This window comes from Microcaecilia unicolor, chromosome 3, assembly GCF_901765095.1.
Source record: "Microcaecilia unicolor chromosome 3, aMicUni1.1, whole genome shotgun sequence".
In the NCBI taxonomy this organism is placed as follows: Eukaryota; Metazoa; Chordata; class Amphibia; order Gymnophiona; family Siphonopidae; genus Microcaecilia; species Microcaecilia unicolor.
Genome location: NC_044033.1, coordinates 392,120,808 through 392,146,015, shown reverse-complemented (window position 1 = coordinate 392,146,015; position 25,208 = coordinate 392,120,808). Strand labels below are relative to the sequence as shown.

Here is a 25,208-nt window from a genome sequence, read left to right as displayed (position 1 = left end):
GACAGTCGCTGGGTATGGGTGGCTGGAGGGGGGCAGGGGAGAGAAGACAACCACTTGCATGGGTGGCCGGAGGGGGGGCAGGGGAGAGAGGACAATCACTGGCATGGGTGGCTGGAGGGGGGCAGGGGAGAGAGAACAATCACCGGGTATGGGTGGCTGGAGGGGGGGCAAGGGAGAGAAGACAATCGCTGGCATGAGTGGCTGAAGGAGGGTCAGGGGAGAGAGGACAATTGCTGGGTATGGGTGGCCGGAGGGGGGGCAGGGGAGAGAGGAGAATCGCTGGGCATAAGTGGCTGAGGGGGGGGCAGCGGAGAGAGGACAATCGCTGGGTATGGGTGGCTGGACATGGGTGGATGGAGGAGAGGGAAGGGAGAGAAGAAATGCTGGACATGGATGGAGGGGAGGGAAGAGTGAGTAAGGAGATGAGAAGAGGGAAAAGGAAGAGAGGAGAAAACCTGCAAATGGATGAAGAAAATAGGCAGAAGCTGGATCCACTGGACAGTCAAGTCTGCGGAGGACCCAGCTTTTACTTACAGATGTAGGGCAAGAAATGAAGAAGAAAGGCGGAAAGAAATAAATGGAAAGGAAGCCCTGGAAACAAAGTTAAGAGGACAGGAGGACTTCCGGTGGAGACGAGCAGCGAGATGGATGTCGCGTTGTGAGCTCCGCTCCGCCCAAATGAAGCCCCGATTTTTCCAGCGCCGATCCTGCTCCTAAAAAAGACCCAGTGAGCACGGGGGGCACCCGGGACCCGGATGAACAAGGAGGCGGCACTGCCGGCGCCATACCCAGCATAAAAAAAAAAAAAAAACAACTTTTAAAACGAACGCGAGCGGTTTCAAGATGGCGGCGGCGGAGGAAGTCCGGAGCTTTTAAAGAGAGTTGCGGGCGGCCTACAGGAGAGACGGGAGTCCCGACGGATGGGGGAAGGCCGGGTCCTGCTGCGGGGACGGAGGCAGTGAGTATCCTCTATTGAGTTTGGGGCAAGAAGCCAATAGCCAACTTTGGTAACGGATTTAGAAGGGGCATCTTAGGAGCTAGAAGAGTGAAGGAACGCCAGCTGGAGGACACGATCTCTCGGCGGTCGCAATCGCGCAATTGGTGGATGCATCCCCGGGATAGAGGGAAGAAACTTTAACAGAGTGGGCTTGTTGGACTGCTTTTAGGTGTCTGAAATTGCCGCTAATTAAAGGGATACTCTAGTGTATGTAATCACGACAACGCGAGGTGGCGGGCTGAAGGCCCAGTATAAGTATTCCACGACGCCTGAAGCCCCGAATATAAACGGCGCCCGGATAGAGGCTATTTGTCTAACAGCAATTGAGCTGTGCGCTGAAGTGCTGGGAGAGTGTCTGAGAGCAGTGCTGTTGAATGCATGGAGCAATATTTGAAACCCATGCCATCTGGAATCACCCTTAGAGGCACAAAATTTGATAAAGAAAGGTCCTCACCTCCTAAGCCTAGCCACAAAATGGCGGACTTGAAAGGTACAGCCGGGGGAGAATTCACTGAAAAACAACTGGCGCAAATAACAGCAGCGGTGAGTGCAGCTCTCAACCCACGATTCGACTTGTTGGCCGGACAATTAAAGAACTTAGAATCTTCAGGAGCCGAAACGGAGAAGAGAGTAGGAGAGGCGGAGACTCGGATAGCAGCAGTGGAGGACTCCAGCTCCCAAACCATGCAGGAGATTGCCAGGCTCAGGACTCAACTTAAGTTGCAACAAGACAAAATGGATGATATGGAAAACCGTGCCAGGAGATGCAACTTGAGAATTGTGGGTATCCCCGAAAAGGTCCCAGAAAGACTTCTTGGACAATTATTAGAACAGTGGTTGAAAAAAGAGTTGGCCCTATCGGATAGCCGAGGGGAGTTGTGCATCGAGCGAGCCCATAGGCTAGGGCGCTGGCAACCAAATTTGCAGAGGCCACGAATTGTCATTATTAAAGTGCTTAATTATCTCCATAAAGAAGAAATACTACAAGGATTCCGGACGAGGCGAGACTCTCTTCATTATGAGGGTTCCCCAATAAAGATCTTTCAAGACTATTCGGCAGGAGTGCAGGAACAAAGACGTCGCTTTCATCCCATATGCTCCACACTGGTCGCCAAGAGCACCAGATTCATGTTATTATACCCAGCCATTTTAAAGATTCAGCATGGAAACCAGTGGAGATCCTTTCAGACGGTCCAGGAGGCTCAAAGGTTCCTGGACGTGGAAATGAAAGAACCGGACACATGACTTTGCAGCAGAGTCCGAGCTAAGACAGGCACCTGGGGGAGTCTTCCCTTTGGTGAAAGAGGTTACGGGGATTAGACCCGTATGAAGTGGTATATGGTGGGAGATGTACTGAAAGTTCAAATTATTGTTTCAAGGTTCTTGTTGTTTAACAGTTACGGTTAATATGAGATGAGTTTCAAGGGACCCCAGTATATGTTGGGGGATGGGGTTATGGGTGCCCCGGACAAATAACTTAGTTGATTGCTATGGGGGATGTGGATTAAGGAATTAGATGGTTATAGATAACCTAGGGGCTTCAAAGGGCGAGAGAAGTCAAAGGCATGGAAGGGCCTTGGGAGAATGACAGGAGGGGTAGAGGGGGGAGGGGGAGAGGGGAGGGATGGAGAAGGTTGGGGGGGGTGGGGTGGGAGGGAGGGATAAGATTCGGGAAGGGAACATGGTGTTTGTATACATGTAGTGATGTTATGATTGACACATGGTGTGGTGCACGAGTAATAATATTTTGGAAAGAGGAGTGGGAGGGGTGGTGGCTGGGACACCCCCCCGTAAAGATTATGGGAAGACTGCAGGGAAGTGTTGATGACCGAATGGAGATTACATGACCCCAATACAAGTAGTAACTTGGAATGTAGGGGGCATCCACTCGCCCATTAAACGACAGAAAATTTTAAAAATCCTCAATGACCAAAAGACATCAATTGCATTTTTGCAGGAGACACATTTAACAGGCATAGAACATGCTAAATTGAAGCGATGGTGGGTGGGAGAAATTTTTGAATCCCCGGCAGTGGGGGGGAAAGGAGGAGTGATTACACTAATACGGAAAGGTATACACGTGAAAGTAAATCAGGTAGTAGGAGACACTGGGGGAAGATACGTGTTGGCATCCGTAGTATTAGACAGACAGCCAATCTTGCTTTGCAATATTTATGCGCCAAATAAGTTTGACCAGCGCTTCTATACACAGCTCACTAGTGCCATGCAGGGGATAGGAGGAGCCCCGATTATACTGGGGGGAGACTTTAATGAAGTCGCGGACCCGGCACTAGACAGATCTGGCTCAAGTGGGAGAGGGAGAGCCAAGCCAGGGATGGGCATAGCAACACTGGAGGAAGCTTTCACAGTAGTAGATGTGTGGAGAACTCTGAACCCCCTAGAGAGGGACTACACCCATTTATCGAGGGCCCATGCCACTTTATCCCATATCGACTACATATTGGTAACTGGAGACATCTTCACACAGGTGGACACAGTGAAAATAGGGCCCATAGCGGTCTCCGACCATGCCTGGGTTATGGTGAGGTTGGAGTTGGATGGAGGGATAAGAGAGGATTACATATGGAGATTCCCAACTTGGCTTTATAGGGATGGACAATTCTTACCCCATTTGACTAAATGTTGGAAAGATTTTGGCATCAATAATGAGATTCACAGGAATGACCCAGTACTTTATTGGGAGACAGCTAAAGCAGTGCTTAGAGGGGAGATTATAGCTTATGTTAGCTTTAAGCAGAAAATGAGGCGCCAAGAAATTCTGAGATTAGAACGGAGAGTGACTAAATTGCGACGTCAGTATAGCGTGGGACATACTCAGAGCCTCCGAGTGCAGCTGCTAGAGGCCCAACAGAGCCTTAATGAGTTGTTGCACCGTACAGTTAGAAAATCCCAGGCTTATTATAAATACCAGCTTTATAAATTCGCAAATAAGGGAGGGGGCTTCCTGGCGAAGGTTATGGGCAGAAGAGTAGGTTATCAAAAGATACTTTCACTTAGGGACCGACAAGGGTCACTAGTACACAAGGACAGTGAAATCTCGGGAGTATTTAAAGATTTCTTTGCACAGTTATATAAACCACAGGAGGATCTGGTCAGACCTGGTGAGACATACTTGGCTAGCGTTGATTTACCTCAAATGGAGGCTGAGGAGTTAAGGGTGTTGAATGCAAATATTACTGTAGATGAAGTTATGTGGGTGATCAAGCAAAGTCCTTTGGGGAAGGCACCGGGTCCTGATGGAATGAGGAATGAGTTCTATAAGTTAATACAGGCCGAAATTAGCCCGGTGCTGACTGAGGAGTTTAACTTAACGGTCCAACGGGGTTCTTTACCATTATATATATGAACCAGGCCCATATAACAGTACTGCTTAAACCCGGTAAAACAGCTCTCCATCCGGAGTCGTACCGACCAATTTCACTTTTAAACTCAGAAGCCAAGTTTTTGGCCAAATTGCTGGCTAATAGGTTGGCCAGATATCTCCCTTCCTTGGTAGAAGAGCCACAAGCAGGATTTGTCCAGGGTAGAAAAATAGCAAAAAATATGAGGAGAATACTTTTAGCGTTGGAGAAAGCACAATGGGAAAGACAGCCGACCATGTTAATTAGTTTTGATGCCGAAAAGGCTTTTGACCGGGTGGATTGGGGATTCCTATTAGAAACACTTAAAGCATATAGGGTGACTGGGTTTTTTATGCAGGCGATTAGAACTCTGTACACTGATCCTAGAGCGAGAATTCTTGTTAATGGTCTGGCCTCGGACTGGTTCCCCATTGGTCGAGGTACCCGTCAGGGCTGCCCTCTCTCACCCTTACTTTTTGTCCTGACACTTGACCCGTTGATACGGGAGATAAGTAACAATGTAGACATAAAGGGAGTACAAAGAAAAGACCGGGAATTTAAAATAGCAGCTTTTGCAGATGATTTACTGGTGTTAATAACAAATCCCAAGACTTCTTTGGGACATCTAATGGAAAGTATAAAGGAATATGGGGACTATTCTGGTTTTCAATTAAATTTGACAAAATCGGAGGCCTTGGCGAGCCCAGACATTACAAAGGCAGATTGGGAGCAGTTCCCATTGCGGTGGGCGACGGGGTCCTTCCGATATTTAGGTATTAAATTGACCTTGGACCCGGCTCAGATATACACTTCTAATGTTCCACACTTGTTGCGAGACACGAGGGAGCAACTAAATAGGTGGAGTTCTTTGCCATTGACACTCTTGGGCCGGATCCATTTGTATCGCATGGTGGTGTTCCCGAAATGGTTATATGTACTGCAGGTATTACCAATACGGCTTTGGAAAAAAGACCTTCGGGCACACCAGAGACAGGTGGCACGATTTTGTTGGGCTGGGAGGAAACCAAAACTTAGATGGGAATATCTTAGTGGGGCACAGGCGCAAGGGGGTTTGGGGATCCCCAATATGCGCATATACAATCAAGCATGCCTCTTAAGGCATCTAGGAGATTGGATCATGGGAACGAACAATTACACAGACGTACAATTAGAGAGACTACATTTCAGCCCCTGGCATTTTAATTACTTATTACACGCAAAAGTTAGAAATCTTCCGCAGCAAGTAAAGCATAGCCTACTTTTACAGCCTTTAAGATATCTGTGGAAAGAGATAACGAAACTTTGGAAACACAGTTCAGAGTGCAGCGTGTTATTGCCAATCACGGGTAATGCGGAGTTCGCACCTGGGAGAGAAAGTAAATTTTTTCGAGATCTGGGGAAGCAGGGTGTCATACTACTGGAAAACTTTTTACAAGCGGATGGGACCGCTATGGCTTACTCAGAGTTTGAGAGACACTATGGGGGGGGGGGGATGTTGGCGAAATTAGCCTATTTCCAACTCTCACATTACATACATGAGCTTCCCACCGTAAGTCTCCTACCAGGTTTTGAGAGGGAAATTAGGGAGCTTCTGGCTGGGGATGCAGTAGGACAGATCTCAGTGTCCGGGTTCCACAAGGTGCTGGAGGGGAAGCAACCACAAAGAGATGTTAAGATGGTCGTGGAAAGATGGAGTCGGGAGGTGAAAGATCAAATAACAGAAGGGAAGATATTAGCGGCACTTCAAGGAGGGGTACGGGTGGTGCATAGTGCTGAGTTACAGGAGTGCCATTTCCGCACCATACATAGGGCATATTTTTCAGTTAAGCAGGCATGGTATGCAGGAGTGGTGGAAACACATAAGTGTCCCAAATGTGCAGAAGTAAATGCATCACTTAGCCACGGCTTGTGGCAATGTAGAGAGATACGGGGGTTTTGGATAGCTCTCTCCAGGTTCATGGGCTGGGTCCTGGGGTATCGGGTGGATCTATCCTTTGAAAGGGCGATGCTGAGTTCCATGGCGACATGGCACAAAGGAACGTTGGAAGAAAAGATGTTCCTCAGTAAACTTTGTATTTTGGGGAAAAAATGTATCTTAAATTGCTGGACAATGGATAGAGGACCCTCATACTGGTATTGGAGAAATAGGCTACATGAACTCATGTTATGGGAAATGCAGGACGCCCGTAATACACCCAAGAGGCGCCAGCGATTTATAAAGATCTGGGGGGCATACCTACACAAAATATCACCACGAGCACGTAGCCACGTTTTGAATACACTGGGTTAGTCTATATACATGGCAAGAGTATAATTAGAAACATGAGACACAATTACAAAGTCAAAGTGGGGAAGGGGGGGGGAAGAGAGGGAAGCCAAAAATGATAGTATCACGGATAATGAATATTCAACTGCCTGAAGTGTTAAGGTATGATCAATGGTTCTGGCATTTGTATGATGCAAATTAGCAGAGCATTACTAATTGAAGAAGATATTGACTAGATGGGCATGGGAGGGGTGGAAGGGGGGGGGAAGTGACACCAATTTGTTGATAGAAGATATCCACATGTGTTAGCTGTTTGTTTAACCATGGTTCAGTTAAGGTACTTTCTCAAATGGAATGTGGTAATTATTTTGTAATGTCAACGGAAAGTGCTGAAATATTAGATGTAATGCTGGAGGGGAAGGCGAAGAGACACCACCGAGTCTATAAGAGTACAAGGCTCGGTGGGGAGCTACATGGGATGGGTGGGAGGGAGGAGGGGAGAAAACGTATTAAAAAAGTTTGATGATGGATGTTATTGCTGTTTGGTACGATGGAAACTCTTGGGGCAGCACTGAGTGTACCCCTGACTGTTGTTGTGATAATATGTGTCATCAATAAAAATGTTGAAACATAAGAGGACAGATAGCAGCAAAATCGGATACTGGGCCAGCATGATCAGAAAAACAAAGTCACCAGACAACAAAGGTAGAAAAAATCATTTTATTTTCATTATAGTGTTTGGAATATGTCCACTTTGAGAATCAGGTGCTCCACATTAAAAGTTTATATTTATTTACTTATTTATGGCATTTTATCTCACATTAAACATGCATTAGATTGGAACTTGGGATCATTTATTTTTTTTCCTGGAGTAATGCATTGCCCCCCTCCCCAGGCTCTCTCCCCGGTTATAGCCAGCTCTGCAATTTGGGGGGGGGGGGGCACAGAGGTGGATGGGTGGGGGGGGGGGGGGGAGGCACAGAGGTGGACCGAGGAGAGAGCCTGTTGTTAAACATTTACCAGCACACCACTGCCTAAAAGTAAATGTTCAGAACAAGGTATCTTTGAAGGGTATCCTGAGGTTGCAATAAAGGCCATAGTAGACCAGCTGCCTTTAAACAATTTGCAGTCTTTCAAGTCTGTCTGCTCTTATCACCCACAGCTGCTGAACAAGTTGTTAATATGAACAAAAAACACTGTCTGAACTGCCTGTATACAAATGCTAGAAGCATACAAAATACGATTGGAGAGTTAGATATATAACACTAAATGAAAAGGTAGATACAACAGGTATCTCTGAGACGTTGGAAGGAAGATAATCAATGGGACACTGGCATACCAGAGTCACAAAATTATACAAAGTTGTTAAATCACAACAGGATTGTAAAAAATTTTAAGAAGACCTTACAAGAATGGGAGACTGGGCATCCAAATGGCAGATGACATTTAATGCGAGCAAGTGCAAAGTGATGCATATAGGAAAGAAGAACTCAAACTATAGCTACATGCTGCAAGTTTCCACATTAGGAAAAGGATATCGGTGTCATCATTGATTATACATTGAAACCTCCTGCACAGTGTGCAAAAGCAGCTAAGAAAGGAAATAGAAATTATTAGGCAAGGAATGGAGAACAAAGCTGAGAATGTTACAATGTCTTTGTATTACTCCATGGTGTGACTGTACCTCGAATATGTGTGCAATTCTAGTGACACGTGGAGGGGCATAATCAAAAGGGGCGCCCAAGTTTTTCTGAGGACGTCCTCGCAGGACGTCCCCGTGAAGGGGTGGGGAAACCCGTATTTTTGAAACAAGATGGACACCCATCTTTCGTTTCAATAATATGGCCGGGGATGCCCAAATCGCAAAATTTACGTCAACCTTAGAGATAGTCGTCCACGATTTTCGACGATAATGGAAACTGAGTATGCTCATTTCAGAAACGACCAAATGCAAGCCCTTTGGTCTTGGGAGGAGCCAGCATTCATAGTGCACTGGTCCCCCTCACATGCCAGGACACCAACCGGGCACCCTAGGGGGCACTGCAGTGGACTTCAGAAAAAGCTCCCAGGTGCATAGCTCCCTTACCTTGGATGCTGAGCCCCCCAACCCCCCCCCCAAAACCCCCTCCCCACAACTGTACACCACTACCATAGCCCTTAGGGGTGAAGAGGGCACCTACATGTGGGTACAGTGGGTTTGTGGTGGGTTTTGAAGGGCTCACGTTTACCACCACAAGTGTAACAGGTGGGGGGGGATGGGGATGGACCTGGGCCACCTGCCTGAAGTGCACGGCACCCACTAAAACTGCTCCAGGGACCTGCATACTGCTGTCATGGAGGTGGGTATGATATTTGAGGCTGGCATAGAGACTGGAAAAAAAATATTTTTTTCTATTGGGTGGGAGGGGGTTGGTGACCACTGGGGGAGTAAGGGGAGGTGATCCCCTATTCCCTCTGGTGGTCCTCTGGTCATTTGGGGCACTTTTTGGAGGCTTGGTCCTAAAAATAAATGGGCCAAGTGAAGCCGGCCAATTGCTCGTCAGAGCCAGCCATCTCTTAACCACGCCCCCGTCCCGCCTTCGATACACTGCCGACATGCCTCCTTGAACTTTCGCTGGCTCCGTGACGGAAAGCAGTTGAAGCCGGCCAAAATTGGCTTTCAATTATACCGATTTGGCCGGGTTTAGGAGATGGCCGGCCATCTCCCGATTTGTGTCGGAAGATGACCGGCCTTCTCGTTCGAAAATAAGCAGGTTGGTTGCTAGCCAAAAAGTCCTTATGCCTCTTCTGAATTATCCCAAAAAAATCAGGAAAAGTCTGTATCTTCAATACAGAAATTTGCACATCCAGTTTCAAAACTGTGTTGCTGTCAGTCTCCAGAGCAAATCATACTATCAGCATTGTTCTCTGTCACCATTTCCAGAGAGCTTTCCAGAAATTCTGTTAAATTTGACTTGCCACATCTCTCATTCTAGTATAGAAGATGTATCTATACTAAACTTTATCCCAGTAATATATTGAGCATGTGCAATAGGAGGCATGTTATCTGAATTAAAGCCCAGAACTTCCCTAAGATATTTCTGAACCGTTTCAACAGCAGACAATAATGGGGGCTTAGGGAAATTAAGAAACCTAAGATTGTTTTTCCTTTGTTGGTCGCCCCCAAAGTGGTCACATCCCCACTATAGCCATGCTCCTTATTACCAGCCATACAGCATATAAAAAGGCAGCATTTGTATATTATATCAGTCCATAGAACACCAACACACCTCTTACTGAGAAAACAAGTAGAATTTTCTATACAGAAACTATACATCAGCAGAATACCTCACGTTGGTCATATAGACAGATAAAATAGATAGAACCTCACCAAACACAAAATAAGTGACCAGAAATTACAAATAGAAACATGTGGTAAAAAAGTTAATGGAAACCCCAAGACGCCAGACTGTAGAGCAAGTAACGCTAGCAGAATACCACTTCCCAGTCACACAAGCAAAACACAGTCCCTCACCAAATATAGAACAGGACACATCAAATTAAAAATAGTAATATTCAGACAAAATTTAATTGAATACACAAAAAAGGGGAGGTAAAATTTAACTGAAACCTTGAAGAAGTCATTCTGCAGCAATGCGACACTGGAAAAATAGAAACAGAATTGCATTTCATGGAGTAGATGAGTAGCCTAGTGGTTACTGCAGCAGGCTTTGATCCTGGGGAAGTGGGTTCAATTCCCACTGCAGCTATTCGTTATATGCAACTAAGGTTTAATCCCAAAAAATGCAGGGTCATGCACTTGAGTCGCAAGAATCCAAGGGAACGGTACAGTATAGGGGGTGAAGTGCTTCAGTGTACGAAGGAAGAGCGGGACTTGGGGGCGATTGTGTCTGATGACCTTAAAGCTTCCAAACAGGTAGAAAAAGCAATGGTCAAAGCCAGAAGGACACTTGGGTGCATAAAGAGAGGCATGACCAGCAGTAATATAAGAAGTACTATTTCATAGAAAGGGTGATGGAGGCATGGAATGGCCTCCCTGTGGAGGTTGTGGAGTCAAGGACTGTTCAGGAATTTTAAAAAGCATGGGATAAGCATGTGGGATCACTTAGGAAAAAGAAGTTAGGGGTTACAGAGGATGGGCAGACTGGATTATCTGCCGTCATGTTTCTATGTTTCTATACTTCTCCTTGTGCTTTTTCACTCCTTTCCAAGCCCCCTTCTTTATGGCCTCTCTCACACAGTTCCACCATGACCAGCATCACCCTTCTTTTTCTCTCTCCCTCTCCCCCCATCCCCTGCAGGACAGCACCTGCTCAGTCCAGCATCTCTCCTCCCATTTCCTTCCCCCCAACAGTCCAGCATCTCCCTTCTTCCTCCCAACTGTACAGCATCACTGTTTTCTCCATCCTCAACAATGCAGTGTCTCCCCTCTCATCATCCCCATCAAAAATCAAGTATCTCTCCTTACCCTTCCAACAGTCAACATCTTCCCATTCTCCCCTCTCCCTAATCCCTTCCCAGCAGTCATGAATCTCCCTGCTTGCTACTTCCCAGAAGTCAAGCACCCCATCCTCCAACAATCAAGCATCTCCCCCTCTCCTCTCCCATCCTCACCCCTGACAGTACCATTTTTGATGATGTGCCAGACTGAGCAGGAGTAACTGGGTATTGCTCCTGCCCAAAGATCACCTGGACCACCAATGATCTAATTGGTAGGCCCTGTTGAGGTCTCTGGAGCATTTTATGTTTATTGTAGGCTTAATATATTCTATTATGTATGTGTTCTTGTTCCCTGCTTACAATTCCATGATAACGAAGGCTATAAATAAAATTTATTATTATTATTATTATAATACTACCTTTCAAAAATTCAAAACTGTGTACAAAATAACAAAAAACAAAATGAAAAGCAACTACAAAGAGAAGAGAAAGAGAATGATACAAAAGTTTGGTTTTTTTGAGGGTTGGAGGGGGTTAGTGACCACTGGGGGAGTAAGGGGAGGTCATCCCCGATTCCCTCTGGTGGTCATCTGGTCATTTAGGGCACATTTTTGTGGCTTGGTTGTAAAAAAAAAGGAGCAAGTAAAGTCATCCAAGTGTTCGTCAGGGACGCCCTTCTTTTTTCCATTATCGGTTGAGGACACCCAGGTGCTAAGCACACCCCAGTCCCGCTTTTGCTACGCCTCCAACACGCCCCCATGAACTTTGGTCGTCCCCGCAACGGAAAGCAGTTGAGGACGCCCAAAATCGGCTTTCGATTATGCCGATTTGGGCGAGCCTGTGAGGACGCCCATCTTGCGATTTGTGTCAAAAGATGGGCGTCCTTTCGAAAATAAGCCTGATAGTAACATAGTAAATGATGTCAAGATAAAGACCTGAACGGTCCATCCAGTCTGCCCAACAAGATAAACTTATTTTACATAGTATGTAATACTTTATATGTAAACCTGAGTTTGATTAGAATGTGGTATGTTTAAAACGAATCGGAGAAAGTTTTTCTTTACTCAGCGCGTAGACTCTGGAACTCATTGCTGGAGAAGGTAATGATGGCAGCTGGCCTTGCTGAGTTTAAAGGGATCTGGATAGATTCCTGAAGGAAAAGTCCATCGATCGTTATAACATTTTGGGTTTTTGCCAGGTTCTTGGGGACTGGATTGGCCACTGTCGAAGACGGAGTGCTGGGCTTGATGGACCTTGAGTCTTTTCCCAGCATGGCAGTCCTTATGTGCTTATGATTTGTCCTTGCCTTTCTCAGGGCACAGACCGTAAAAGTCTGCCCAGCATTGTTCCTGTACTAAAAGTTCTGAAGCTAATGTCAAAGCCCCATAAAATTTACACTCCAGCCCATCCCTATCTATTCAGTCACGATCAAGGCACAGACCGTAGAAGTCCACCCTGCACCGGTTTTACGTCGCCACCCAATCTCCGCTAAGATTCCGTAGATCCATTCCTTCTAAACAGGATTCCTTTGTGTTTATCCCACGCATGTTTTAATTTCATTACCACATCTCACAAAAGGCACGAGTGGAATTAGAAAAGGTACAAAGAAGGGTGACCAAAATGATGAAGGGGATGGTATGACTTCCCTATGTGTAAAGGCTAAAGCTGCTAGGGCTCTTCAGCTTGGAGAAGAGACAACTGAGGAGCGATATTTCAGAGTCCATAAAATCCTGAGTGAGGTAGAATGGGTAGATGTGAATTGTTCATCTACTCTTTCTAAAAGTATACGGACAAGAGGACACACAATGAAACTATTAAGTAGTATATTTAAAATAAATTAGAGAAAATATTTCTTCACTCAACATGTAATTAAACTCTGGAATTTGTTCCCAGAGAATGTGGTAAAGGCAGTTATCAAAGCACGGTTTAAAAAGGTTACATAAATTCGTAAATGTAAAGCCCATAAACTATTATTAAGGTAGACTTCGGAAAATTCAACACTTATTTCTAAGATAAACAATATCACCCTGTATTTGTTCACACCGGAACCTGCAAAAGCCTCTCCGGTACTATGTAAGCCACACTGAGACTACAAATAGGTGGGAAAATGTGGGATACAAATGTAACAAATAAAATAAATAAATAAATAAATAAATAAAATCGATCTTGCTAGGTTTGAATTAGGTGGGGTGCATCTGGTGAAACTAATTTTATAAATTTGAAGGCATCCATTTGTGTCATTAGTTGAAGTTCTGTATATTTTGCATTTCCTGTTGTGTATATATTTTTACAGGGAATAATTGACACACAAATATATAGCTGATGCTACATGGAAGGTCAGTAAGTAGAGTACCCTGGTCACTACTGGAACTTTGCATCAATTGCTCTTGAGATTTTATGCGCTCACTCGTTATCTATGTCCAAATTCACCAACATGTTAGCAGCACAGCACAGTGTTTCCCTGCACTTTATATTTTGCAACCTAGTGGGCAATGTATTCCTTACAGCATTATTTATAATGAAAATGCCAGCAGGGCTACTCATAGCTGTTTGACAATGGGTCATCTGCGCTTGCTCATAGTCTAGGACATCACCGATAAGTCTGGAAAAAGGTTGGCTTGAAAATTACCTCAAGACATGTGGGACTTCCAGAACCTGGGTACTATAGGACATCCATTAAATCATTAAGCTATGTTTCCCAAAAGGGGCTCTATCCTGGGCTCTTTGGAAAGACGTACAGGTGTATTACGTGTGTTATCTTGAGCTTTGCTGAGGTTCTAGCTAGTCTGCCTATGATATTAAATGGTACAGGAAATGTATGTCAGTGAAGGAGTGACCATTCCACTGGATTGCTCCACATTTTTGCAGTAAGCATGATTGATCTGGGCCTCTGTACTCATGATGTGACACAGAGGCTGTTTGACAATGGAGTCATTAGTGATTGCTCATGGTCTAGGACCTGTCTATAATTAAGTTTTACTTCAGGTATACTGCACTATTTCCCATCCCCCATCTCTCTTTTCCTATCAGCCACATGAAGGAATTTCTGGCTGGTCACATGCTCTGATGGTGAAAATGTTGCTAAGGCAACTCAGATACCTGGTATATCCTGTTACAAAAGTGATTTACTGAGAAAAGGTATGGCAAGGACCAATTGCAAGCTTCCAGCACATATGAAAATCCCAATTATAAGTCTCCAGCCCATATGCAGCACCTATGATTGGTCCAGGGTAGAGGAGAGGTGGATGCTCACCACAGCCTATAAAACCACGCTGCAGATAAAGGAACTCTAAAAAACCAGGCATGATTGTAGAGAGTTTCAGATCCGTCCAATGGCCTATGGTTTTTCCCGAAGGGGTTTTACTTTCTCTCTTTCTTAGAAACGAATTCTCTATAACTATGAATCTTTCTTTCATTCATTCTTTCTTTCTCTGCTTTCTCTCTGTTCTGTGACCTTTGTATGAGGAACACTCTTTCCTTCCTTATATAATTAGTCTAATTACTTATAATAACCAGAGGTACTGATGTTAGATTTTGTAAGTTTTGTTATAACTTTACAACTGACAGATGTGTTCCACCAGAGGTAAAGCTCATAAACTATTATTAAGGTAGACTTCGGAAAATTCAACACTTCTTTCTGTGATGGTGGGTGAGTAACTAAAGACTTTTAATTCTCTCCAATTCCTGTACACTTTTTTCTATAATATTTTATAAGATTTCATAAGTTGTTTTAGCGAATAGCAAACCAATATGTGCAGCCTAGTACAGACCTCATTGATGTGTCCAGCAAAGGGTTGGCTTGTAATGGCTCTATTGTTACATGGAACCACAGAATACAGGTGCATGATGAGTGTAGCATCCAGTTGATTACAACCCAACAGAGATGTGAATGTTAGGCCATGTAAGTATGTTGGATTAGGACATACAACCATGATGTGGAGTAAATCTAATGTAATCTCTAAGAGGAGCCTTGGAAGCATGAAGCCAATAGAATAATTGTATGTGCATTATGCCTTTTCACATGAGATATTTGCTGGTCATTAATCTATGGCTGAAGAGGTTATTGTCACCCATTTTTTTCTGGCATGCTCCCTGACACAGGCTGTGTGGAGATTGCAGCCCATTAATCTATATAGCTCTTTAGAATGTTACATAGAGGCTGGTATACAGAAATACTGGTTTGCTTTGCTCTTCTGACTGAACACATGTCATAGTGTGGTAGTCTCCATAAATGACTGGCCAATTGCCCCTGCATTCACTATCTGCTGGCTTGTTAAGTATAGTTGAATATGCTCAGGTGTCCCAAAATGTCTCCAATATGCTTCCAAGCAAAAGTCCAACAGTGGAGATGTGATGAAAAAATAAAACCACACAGTAATGACCAATTACATAAAAGTAATTTATTCAGTCATTCCAGGGGGAAGGGGTATCGCATCTTAGACAACCATCTTGGTGGGGAGGGGAGGGGAGGGAAGGGGTGAAGCATGCCCTGTCCACCATTGCCTTCATCTTCCTCCCCTGATTCATTTTCTCCACCTTCCTCCTCTTCTCCCTCTCACTTATTCAGAAGAGGAGCCTTCAGCTCCCTGGCCCTGTTGCTGCTGTTCTTCCTTCTCTGCAGGCCAAGCTGCTGCCAGGCTTGGAACATCTGCGAAAAAATAAAGAAACAGATGTTAAGGCTCAGCTCTGATAATACTCATGGAGTAAGGGACACTATAAAGAAGCAACCACATGCATTGAGGCACTGCATGTAGCTGAGCCATGAACAGCAGTATGTACCTAGATGTCTGATCCAGTGGATCAAATGGCACCGTGAATACATTATTCTCATTGTAATACATGAGCTTATTCATTTGGTTAATATGGTAGCCAGGGTCATAATTGGTCCATATGACATGTGGTCACAAGTTCAGATATATTAACAGACATTAGACACTGCAGTTACAAATTACTTGCTTCTGAGCACCCTTGGCAGAGATTCAGGACAATGCTTGTCTGTGTGAGGTAACTGGAATAGATCTGTTCTTACATAGCCCACAAGCAGCGTCAACAATTCAGTCTTGGGGTTAAATACCATGCAGGAAGTTGTATATTGTTCTGTAATGGGGTAGAAGCTGTTATGTGGCCAGGGGCCTCTCGGTACACATCTGTAATACAAGCATCCCTTGGAACCCTGTGTTCTGACACAACAGCATATGTTCTACACAGGGACTACTGATGCATGTGGACTTCTCTGTCAACAGCAATCATGTCGTCTTCTACAAAATGCACGTAGCTAAGTCTTCTATACTGCTGCTTTGGTTAACCTCTTCTATTTCATTACATAATCTGTGAGGCACACTCATCCCACAATGGGGCAGACTCTTACCTCTGGTAAAACACATCTGTCAGTTGATTCTCTGAATGAGGGTAGGCTTCAGACACCGAAGGCTTTGAGGGTCTCTACTGCTCTCCTCACCCGGAACTCCCTATAAGGACCATAAGATCGAACATAGTGATTGATGACAAAGGTCAGGGTACTCTGCTTCTTTGACAGCAACCTCTCATCCTCCTTTTCATGGATGTTTCCCCCTATCATTAGTTTGCTAAGTTTCATCTTCTCCATTAAGTATGCTTCATGCACTTTTCCCCACCGCTTTGTTTGCATAATAAGTGGACACTTATCCACACACGGCTGCTGTTCTGCCATTCAGTTAGCTTTATGTACTGGACATCCAACTTTCACGCAAACAGCTGGTCCTACAGGCCAGTATGCAAATAGGCAATGGTGGCGTTACAGAAATATATACACTTGGTGACAATGTGTGTCAGATGCTATACTACCACCCCAACATAAAATATGTAAAGACCGTTGTGATATGAGTGCCACAGCTTTGAAGGGATCTGCATTCTTTACATGACATATAACATGTTGTATACATCTCTCCTGTAGTTCCTATGGATTTTGTTAACAAAACAATACAGTAGTATTCTATATGGCACGCTTACTGGCTGTAAAATGTGCACTATGGAGCAGTGAAGGGGCATTTCCGAAAGGACATCCAAGTCATATCTTCAAAAACGGGCATCCATCTCACATGTATTTTCAAACACGATACAGCCTGTTTGAAAATAGGTGAGATGGACATCCATTTATCTCTTTGTTTTTGTAATTGTGAGCCCTCCAGGAACGGAAAAAAATACCTATTGTACCTGAATGTACACAACTTCAATAGCCTTCAGGCTTGCAGGTGTCTTATATATTTAGGTACAATAGGTATGTTTCTGGAGGGCTCACAATTAAAAAAAAAAAAAAAAAAAAAGAGTTGAAATGGGATTTGAACCTGGGTACTTGTGACCTGGATTGGCCACTGTTAGAAACAGGATACTGGACTAGAGAAATAGCCAGTGTACCTGAATGTAACTCACCTTGAGCTACTACTGAAAAAGGTGTGAAGAAAATCTAAATAAATAATAATAATAGATGGACCATTGGTCTGACCTAGTATGGCTATTCTTATGTTTCCTAGCCTACTCCTCAGTCCTGCTTCCTGCTCTGTTAAGAATGCTCATAATACCTGAAGCTGTCATACAGCCTGGTATCCCCTTCCAGTTTCACTTTCAAGAGAGAGGGAGGGGGCCAGAAATTACTGGGAGATTGAGGAGTCATGCCTGAATCCTTCCAGTGGACAGCTGTTCAATCAGAGCACTTTTCTGTAACCTGGACATTCCTGAAACGGGTCTAAATAGACATTGACATTTCTTCTCCATTGGTAATTGCTGTTGGACATCTAGATTTCAGGTCTTATCTAATCATGCCCAAAAATATGCCCCCTTGTTATCTGGACAGACTGCAGTGTTGGACGTCCCTATTCTGCCTTTGTAAAATTGGGATTTGGAGGTTTCAAGCACGTGGACATTCATTTCGGTCATTTGAGATGTCCATACAGTGGTGGAAATAAGTATTTGATCCCTTGCTGATTTTGTAAGTTTGCCCACTGACAAAGACATGAGCAGCCCATAATTGAAGGGTAGGTTATTGGTAACAGTGAGAGATAGCACATCACAAATTAAATCCGGAAAATCACATTGTGGAAAGTATATGAATTTATTTGCATTCTGCAGAGGGAAATAAGTATTTGATCCCCCACCAACCAGTAAGAGATCTGGCCCCTACAGACCAGGTAGATGCTCCAAATCAACTCGTTACCTGCATGACAGACAGCTGTCGGCAATGGTCACCTGTATGAAAGACACCTGTCCACAGACTCAGTGAATCAGTCAGACTCTAACCTCTACAAAATGGCCAAGAGCAAGGAGCTGTCTAAGGATGTCAGGGACAAGATCATACACCTGCACAAGGCTGGAATGGGCTACAAAACCATCAGTAAGACGCTGGGCGAGAAGGAGACAACTGTTGGTGCCATAGTAAGAAAATGGAAGAAGTACAAAATGACTGTCAATCGACAAAGATCTGGGGCTCCACGCAAAATCTCACCTCGTGGGGTATCCTTGATCATGAGGAAGGTTAGAAATCAGCCTACAACTACAAGGGGGGAACTTGTCAATGATCTCAAGGCAGCTGGGACCACTGTCACCACGAAAACCATTGGTAACACATTACGACATAATGGATTGCAATCCTGCAGTGCCCGCAAGGTCCCCCTGCTCCGGAAGGCACATGTGACGGCCCGTCTGAAGTTTGCCAGTGAACACCTGGATGATGCCGAGAGTGATTGGGAGAAGGTGCTGTGGTCAGATGAGACAAAAATTGAGCTCTTTGGCATGAACTCAACTTGCCGTGTTTGGAGGAAGAGAAATGCTGCCTATGACCCAAAGAACACCGTCCCCACTGTCAAGCATGGAGGTGGAAATGTTATGTTTTGGGGGTGTTTCTCTGCTAAGGGCACAGGACTACTTCACCGCATCAATGGGAGAATGGATGGGGCCATGTACCGTACAATTCTGAGTGACAACCTCCTTCCCTCCGCCAGGGCCTTAAAAATGGGTCGTGGCTGGGTCTTCCAGCACGACAATGACCCAAAACATACAGCCAAGGCAACAAAGGAGTGGCTCAGGAAGAAGCACATTAGGGTCATGGAGTGGCCTAGCCAGTCACCAGACCTTAATCCCATTGAAAACTTATGGAGGGAGCTGAAGCTGCGAGTTGCCAAGCGACAGCCCAGAACTCTTAATGATTTAGAGATGATCTGCAAAGAGGAGTGGACCAAAATTCCTCCTGACATGTGTGCAAACCTCATCATCAACTACAGAAGACGTCTGACCGCTGTGCTTGCCAACAAGGGTTTTGCCACCAAGTATTAGGTCTTGTTTGCCAGAGGGATTAAATACTTATTTCCCTCTGCAGAATGCAAATAAATTCATATACTTTCCACAATGTGATTTTCCGGATTTAATTTGTGATGTGCTATCTCTCACTGTTACCAATAACCTACCCTTCAATTATGGGCTGCTCATGTCTTTGTCAGTGGGCAAACTTACAAAATCAGCAAGGGATCAAATACTTATTTCCACCACTGTATGCTTCAAAAACAAGTGCCACAATGGTCACTGATGTACATGCTTTCCAGTGCAAATCATGTATGCTTTTAAAGAAGGCTGGAGATGGGACTGTGGGTTTATTCTCAGGTTATTATTTCAATGTATTTTCACTAATTTTTTTAAAGGGAGTTGTTTTGATTTTGTTTTAAAAGGGGGGGGGGGGGGGGTTATGACCTTTCTGCTTTCAAATGCAAAATGGATAGGTTTTAACACATAGTATTTTAATGTATCATACCATTTTGTATTATATGATTAAAAGATTGTTGCAATCCTCTTTGAGGCGGTTTTTATTACCAAAGGTGAAATGTAAATTTTAAACTAAAATAATTTCACATTTATATTCCATAGATCTAACAATGCTGTTCTCTGTCAATTATAGTAAAAGCATATAAAACAAAAGCATCAATCAGAAATTACAAGACAATGAGGCATATGTATGTAACTTTGTAAGTCTAAGTGCTTTGAAATGAGCCCCAATATATACCTGCTTTACCTCTCTATTAAACTTTCAGGTGCTCATTTTCAAAGCGCTTAGACTTACAAAGTTACATATGAGGCGTATTTTCAAAGCACATAGACTTACAAAGTTCCATAGTAACCTATGGAACTTTGTAAGTCTTAGTGCTTGGAAAATGAGCCTCTTTATATGCTACTGTTGCCTGGAAATAATTGGGGGGGGGGGGGGGGGGGGATAAAAAAAAGAACATAAATTAGATCTTGGAGGTTCTAAGTGCCACCTAAAGTGTCCAAAAATGTTTCTGCCCTTACTGATGCCTCAGTTTTCTGCTGCATTACTTTATCCTCAGATTCATCCTTCTTAATATGAAAATAAACAATGCACTTAGAATTTGCAAACTACTCTGCTAAAAGTATGCCAATAAACCACCATGCAAGTAGTAGCTCCCATAAGTCGTTCATGACTTGCTACTTGCAAACAGGAGACTACCTTTACCTATCAGTCCAGCTAATCTTTCTATTATGAAAACTTGATGTTTAGAAAGATTATAGTCTGAATATTAAATAAATATGCTCGTCAGTCACTAGTAATTCAGTTTGCTGGCAGCAATGAATCATTTCCAAGTTTACCTGAATTAGGGCTTCTTTTACAAAGCTGTGCTAGTGATTCCTGTGTGGTAAACGAGAGGAAGCCCTCTCATTTGCCGTGTGGGAATCACTAGAATGGCTTTGTAAAAGAAGCCCTTATTATATTTATTTTTGTATTTGATCATTTTAGTATTATTATATTGTTAAAATTTTAAGTTTTCTGTTAAACTGGACCTGCTGTACACCACCTTGGGTGAATCTGTTCATAAAGAAGGTTAATAAATCCAAACACATTTCTAAATTGTGGCTCCATCATAATTAGGTACATCTTGTTTGTCGGGTACTGAAATGTTTCATCTGTACAAAAAATAGGGTTGGTGACAAGCATTTTGGGACTTGTTTGCTGTGAGTGCATAAACTGACAGTTGCCTATCAATGATGTGCCCCAAGGAAGCACAACTGTGTAATGTCTGAAGGTATTTTTCCCACTGTGTCACTCTTTGAGTCCTGCCAGATCAGTTCAAGTTCCTGATTCAGAAAGCAATGGTGCACAGAAAGTTTGTCTTCCATTTATTTTTTTTTTTATATTTTAATCTGGATTCTTGACTTCTCTTTCTTTGCCATTCTATTTCCTTCCTTCTTACTCTTTTATTCTGTGCTTTGCCATCTCTTTTCCTCCTAAAGTAATTATGCCATCCCCCCCACTTTCAATCTTCTTATTGTGACTCTATGTTTGTCTCCTCCTTTTACCTAACAGTCTTTACCAGCTTCTCACATTTTCCATTCTATTCTGTTCTCTCTTCTCTTCCCCACTTCATCTATTCCTCCTCCTCTAAATTCCTCATCTCCCTCCCAAACGTGCCTTTCCCTTCCTACCTGATCCCTTAACTTCCCCAGCCCTTCCTTGCCTCCTTTACACATTCCCTACTAATATCTTGTCTACCGTTTACTTCTTTCTATCTCCCTTTTACTTTCCTTCTCTTTCCCCTTACAGTTCTCTACCTCTTGGTCTTCTCTCTCCCACTACTATGTGCTTTGGCTCAGGGCATCTACTTTTGCATCTGATCTAGAATATGTCAGCTCCCCTTCCTGCCACGATTCCTACTTTTGTAGCCTGTATAGCATTTTCCTGGAGCAGATCCTTGTACAACTTGTTTCTTCTCCTAATGCTGGACCATCATATTACCACCTCTACTTCTGGTTATTGGCCTACATGCGAGTGGTTCCTTCTTCTGACTCTGGCCTGCTCTTATCTGCTACACTGCTAGCTTTAAGTTCAGAAGATGCAACTGCTGCAGAGCATTTCCAGTTGTGGAATCTGATAAGGCTGCAATGACTAAGTTAACCTATCCATGGACATGAAATGCTGCCATCTTTCTCCAATGTAGCTAAACTCTTTGAACCCATACTGCTGCCTCCTAACAGTTTTCTTTAACCACAGGGAAGAGACCCACATCTAACTTCTGTTACTTATGCTTTCATCCAGCACCATTTACCGGCAGCACAACACTGCCAGAAATGTGCTAAATTTCAGTAGATGGCATCAGCTGAATGGTAACAGTCAAAGAGCACCTGCTGCTATCTGATACTATCTGGCAAAAAGCAAGTTTCACTCTTTTTGTACTGAGTTACTATTTAGTTTATGATCTTTGAGAAGGAACATTACAAGTGATTCTAGATTTCATCTCCACAGAAGAGCACCTAAAATATAAGCAACTAATTCTATCCAATTATCATCATCAAATTAGGGATTGAGAAAAATAGTATAGAATTATTTTATAAAGCATTTTCCATGAGTAAAGCATGTTTTGTACATAAAAGGGGGACAGTTTGGGTTTGGGTGTCTATTTTATAAAGGCACTAAGGGGCAATTCTATGCCTCCCATGCCACATAGTGAAAGCCTATTCTATAATGGTATCTGAGCGCCCAGTTAAGCTCTGGAACTCGTAGCTAGAGGATGCAGTAACAGTGGTTAGCGTATCTGGGTTTTAAAAAAGGTTTGGACAAGTTCCTGGAGGAAAAGTCCATAGTCTGTTATCGAGATGGCCATGGTGAAGCCACTGCTTGCCCCAGGATTGGTAGTATGGAATGGTGCTACTATCTGGGTTTCTGTCAGGTACTTGTGACCTGGATTAGCCACTGTTGTAAGCAGGATACTGGGCTAGCTGGATCACTGGTCTGACCCAGTATGGCTACTCACATGTTCTTAATACTAGCATAGCCTGGCATTACTGTGTCTATACGTATGCTCTGCAAATACACCAGCCATAGACCTGGCGTAATTGTGGTTGCCTAAATATGACAGAGGTGCACATAACTGACAGCATTTTCTAAGTTATGCACATAAGTGGCAGTCCTACCCAGGTGAATTCCCCTTTACATTTACACATTATGCTACTCATGCACAGCCTTACAGAACAGCACAGTTGCTTTGCCCCTTATTTGCATTAAAGTTTTATGTTAAACTGTAGCTGCTGTACACTGCCTTGGGTGAATCTCTTCATAAAGCCAGTTAATAAGTCCCAATAAAAAAAAAAAAAGATAAAATTAACATCTGAATTCTATAAAAGTCACTAAAAATTGTGCATGCAAATTTAGCCACGCGCTATTTAACTGAATAACGAGCCAATTAACACCAATAATTGAATGATATCAATTAATGGTTGCTAATTGGCATTAACTAAAATTTACACACAAATTTTTTTGCATGGATCCAAAATGGGGGCGTGGCCATGGGAGGGTCATGGGCGTTCCCACAATTTATGCACATTTTTATAGAATAAAGGCAATCCGTGCCTAATTTAGGCATAGGGATTCACAGCAGGGTTTCATTGGTGTAAATGACTGTGCCTAAATGTAGTCGCTGTTCCTAGCATTAAGTGTTATTCTATAAATGGCGCCTAATTTTGTAGAATAGTGATAAGCGCTATTTTTTGGCACTAAGTTTTTAGCCACCATTTATTGAATTTAATCCTAGGTGTACATTTACCCAGGAAAGTGCTAGTATTCTGTATATTTATGTGCTCAAGTGGAATGTAAATGCGGGTGTCCAGTTACAGAATTGTGCTTTAGGTGACTGGCCTTCCTTTTATAAAACAGACATAAAATAGGCACCTTTCTGAAACTATATCGGCATTCTGTTAGAAAATTAGTCCCTCCATATACTGGTCAATTCTTACATGTCAGAAAGAAATAGGAGAAAAACTCTACGTAGATCAAAACAGGTCTAAGGATGACAGATGACTTCAATCTCACTAAAGGCTTGAAGTTGTGTATCATCCTGTACTCCATGGACCTTGTGCTAGTCAATTCTTATCCAGAAATTGCAAGCACTTTCACTTTTTTTTTAAACAATGTACAACAGACAATTTTGTCCCATGGTAGAAACAGATTTCTGTTTAACTAGATCAGTGATCTTCATTATTTTCCAAGAAGGGACAACTTTAGCAAAAATGTCAGTGCTTCACCATTTTGTTGGCACAAATGTGAAGAGCGAAGCACTATGGGACATATCTGGTGGAACTGCTGTAAAGTGAAAGCTTTTTGGATATCGATACAGGTAAGAATGCAGCGCTGGTTGGGGTGTATGATTCCCTGGGAATCTGCAACTTTTCTTTTTAATAAGGCAATCCCAGGGATATTTAAAGATCAATGTTTATTGATCAAACAATGCTCTTAACGATGCCAGATTGGTAGTGGTGAGAACTTGGAAACAACCCTGTTGTCCCTCTTTGGTCAAATGGAACATGTTATGGTATATTCATGAGATGGAGAAGCTTATCGCTGATCAGTGGTGCACTCTGCCTAAATGGGAGAAGATATGGCCTCCCTTTACAACTTTCTGTATTTGATATGCTGCCTACCAAATGGAGATGCTCTTGAAGGAAAGACAGTTGATGGATTTTCAAGTTGTAGGCACTTCTTAAGGGTTCAGGGTTAAGCCTTGTTCTGATATCCACTGTGGTGTGATGGAGAAGTAAAGGTTATAAGGGGTATAAGGGGGAAGGGTTGAGTGGTTTAAGGGGACAGTTTCAAAAATCTGTTTTAAAAATGAAGGTATATATGTTGCAGCACCAGCTTGATTTGCTTATATTATAAATCTGTCACAAAATATAATCTTTACAGATATATCATGCTTTTCAACTTTGAAGTCTGATTATTATATGTTTGTTTATTTATTTAAAAAATGTACAGATTGTGCTATCTTACAATTCTAGGTGGTTTCCAAAATAACATACACAAAATTCTTAACAAAAGAAAAATAACATACATATACAAACTAACACATATCAGAAAAACATAACGTAAAATTCATAAACAGCAAGAATATGAATAAGTTCACACCCACAACAGTTATCTTTACATATTGGCAAAAGCATGAGTAAACAAGCATGCCTTCAAGTACTTTCTGAATTGCACAATAGAACATATGCACAAAACTTCAGGAAATGTATCCCATAAAACAGACCTTCTATATAAAATATAGAAAATTGAAAAACATGCAACCTAACCTGACAAAAAGAAGGAAAATCAAGCAACAATTTCTCACCCAATCTC

At 43.1% G+C, this 25,208-nt stretch overlaps 1 long non-coding RNA gene across 2 annotated transcripts in view; it reads right to left on the bottom strand.

Annotated features, from left to right (window-relative positions):
* Nucleotides 1-15,494: 15,494 nt before the first annotated feature.
* The window catches only part of LOC115465153, an 83,327-nt gene continuing 73,613 nt past the window's right edge, over nucleotides 15,495-25,208 (bottom strand). For both annotated transcript variants that reach the window (XR_003941334.1, XR_003941335.1), the window contains exons 2-3: nucleotides 16,434-16,533; nucleotides 15,495-15,713 (exon numbers count right to left, since the gene is read on the bottom strand). This is a non-coding gene — a long non-coding RNA (uncharacterized LOC115465153). The remainder of the gene's footprint in view (nucleotides 15,714-16,433; nucleotides 16,534-25,208) is intronic.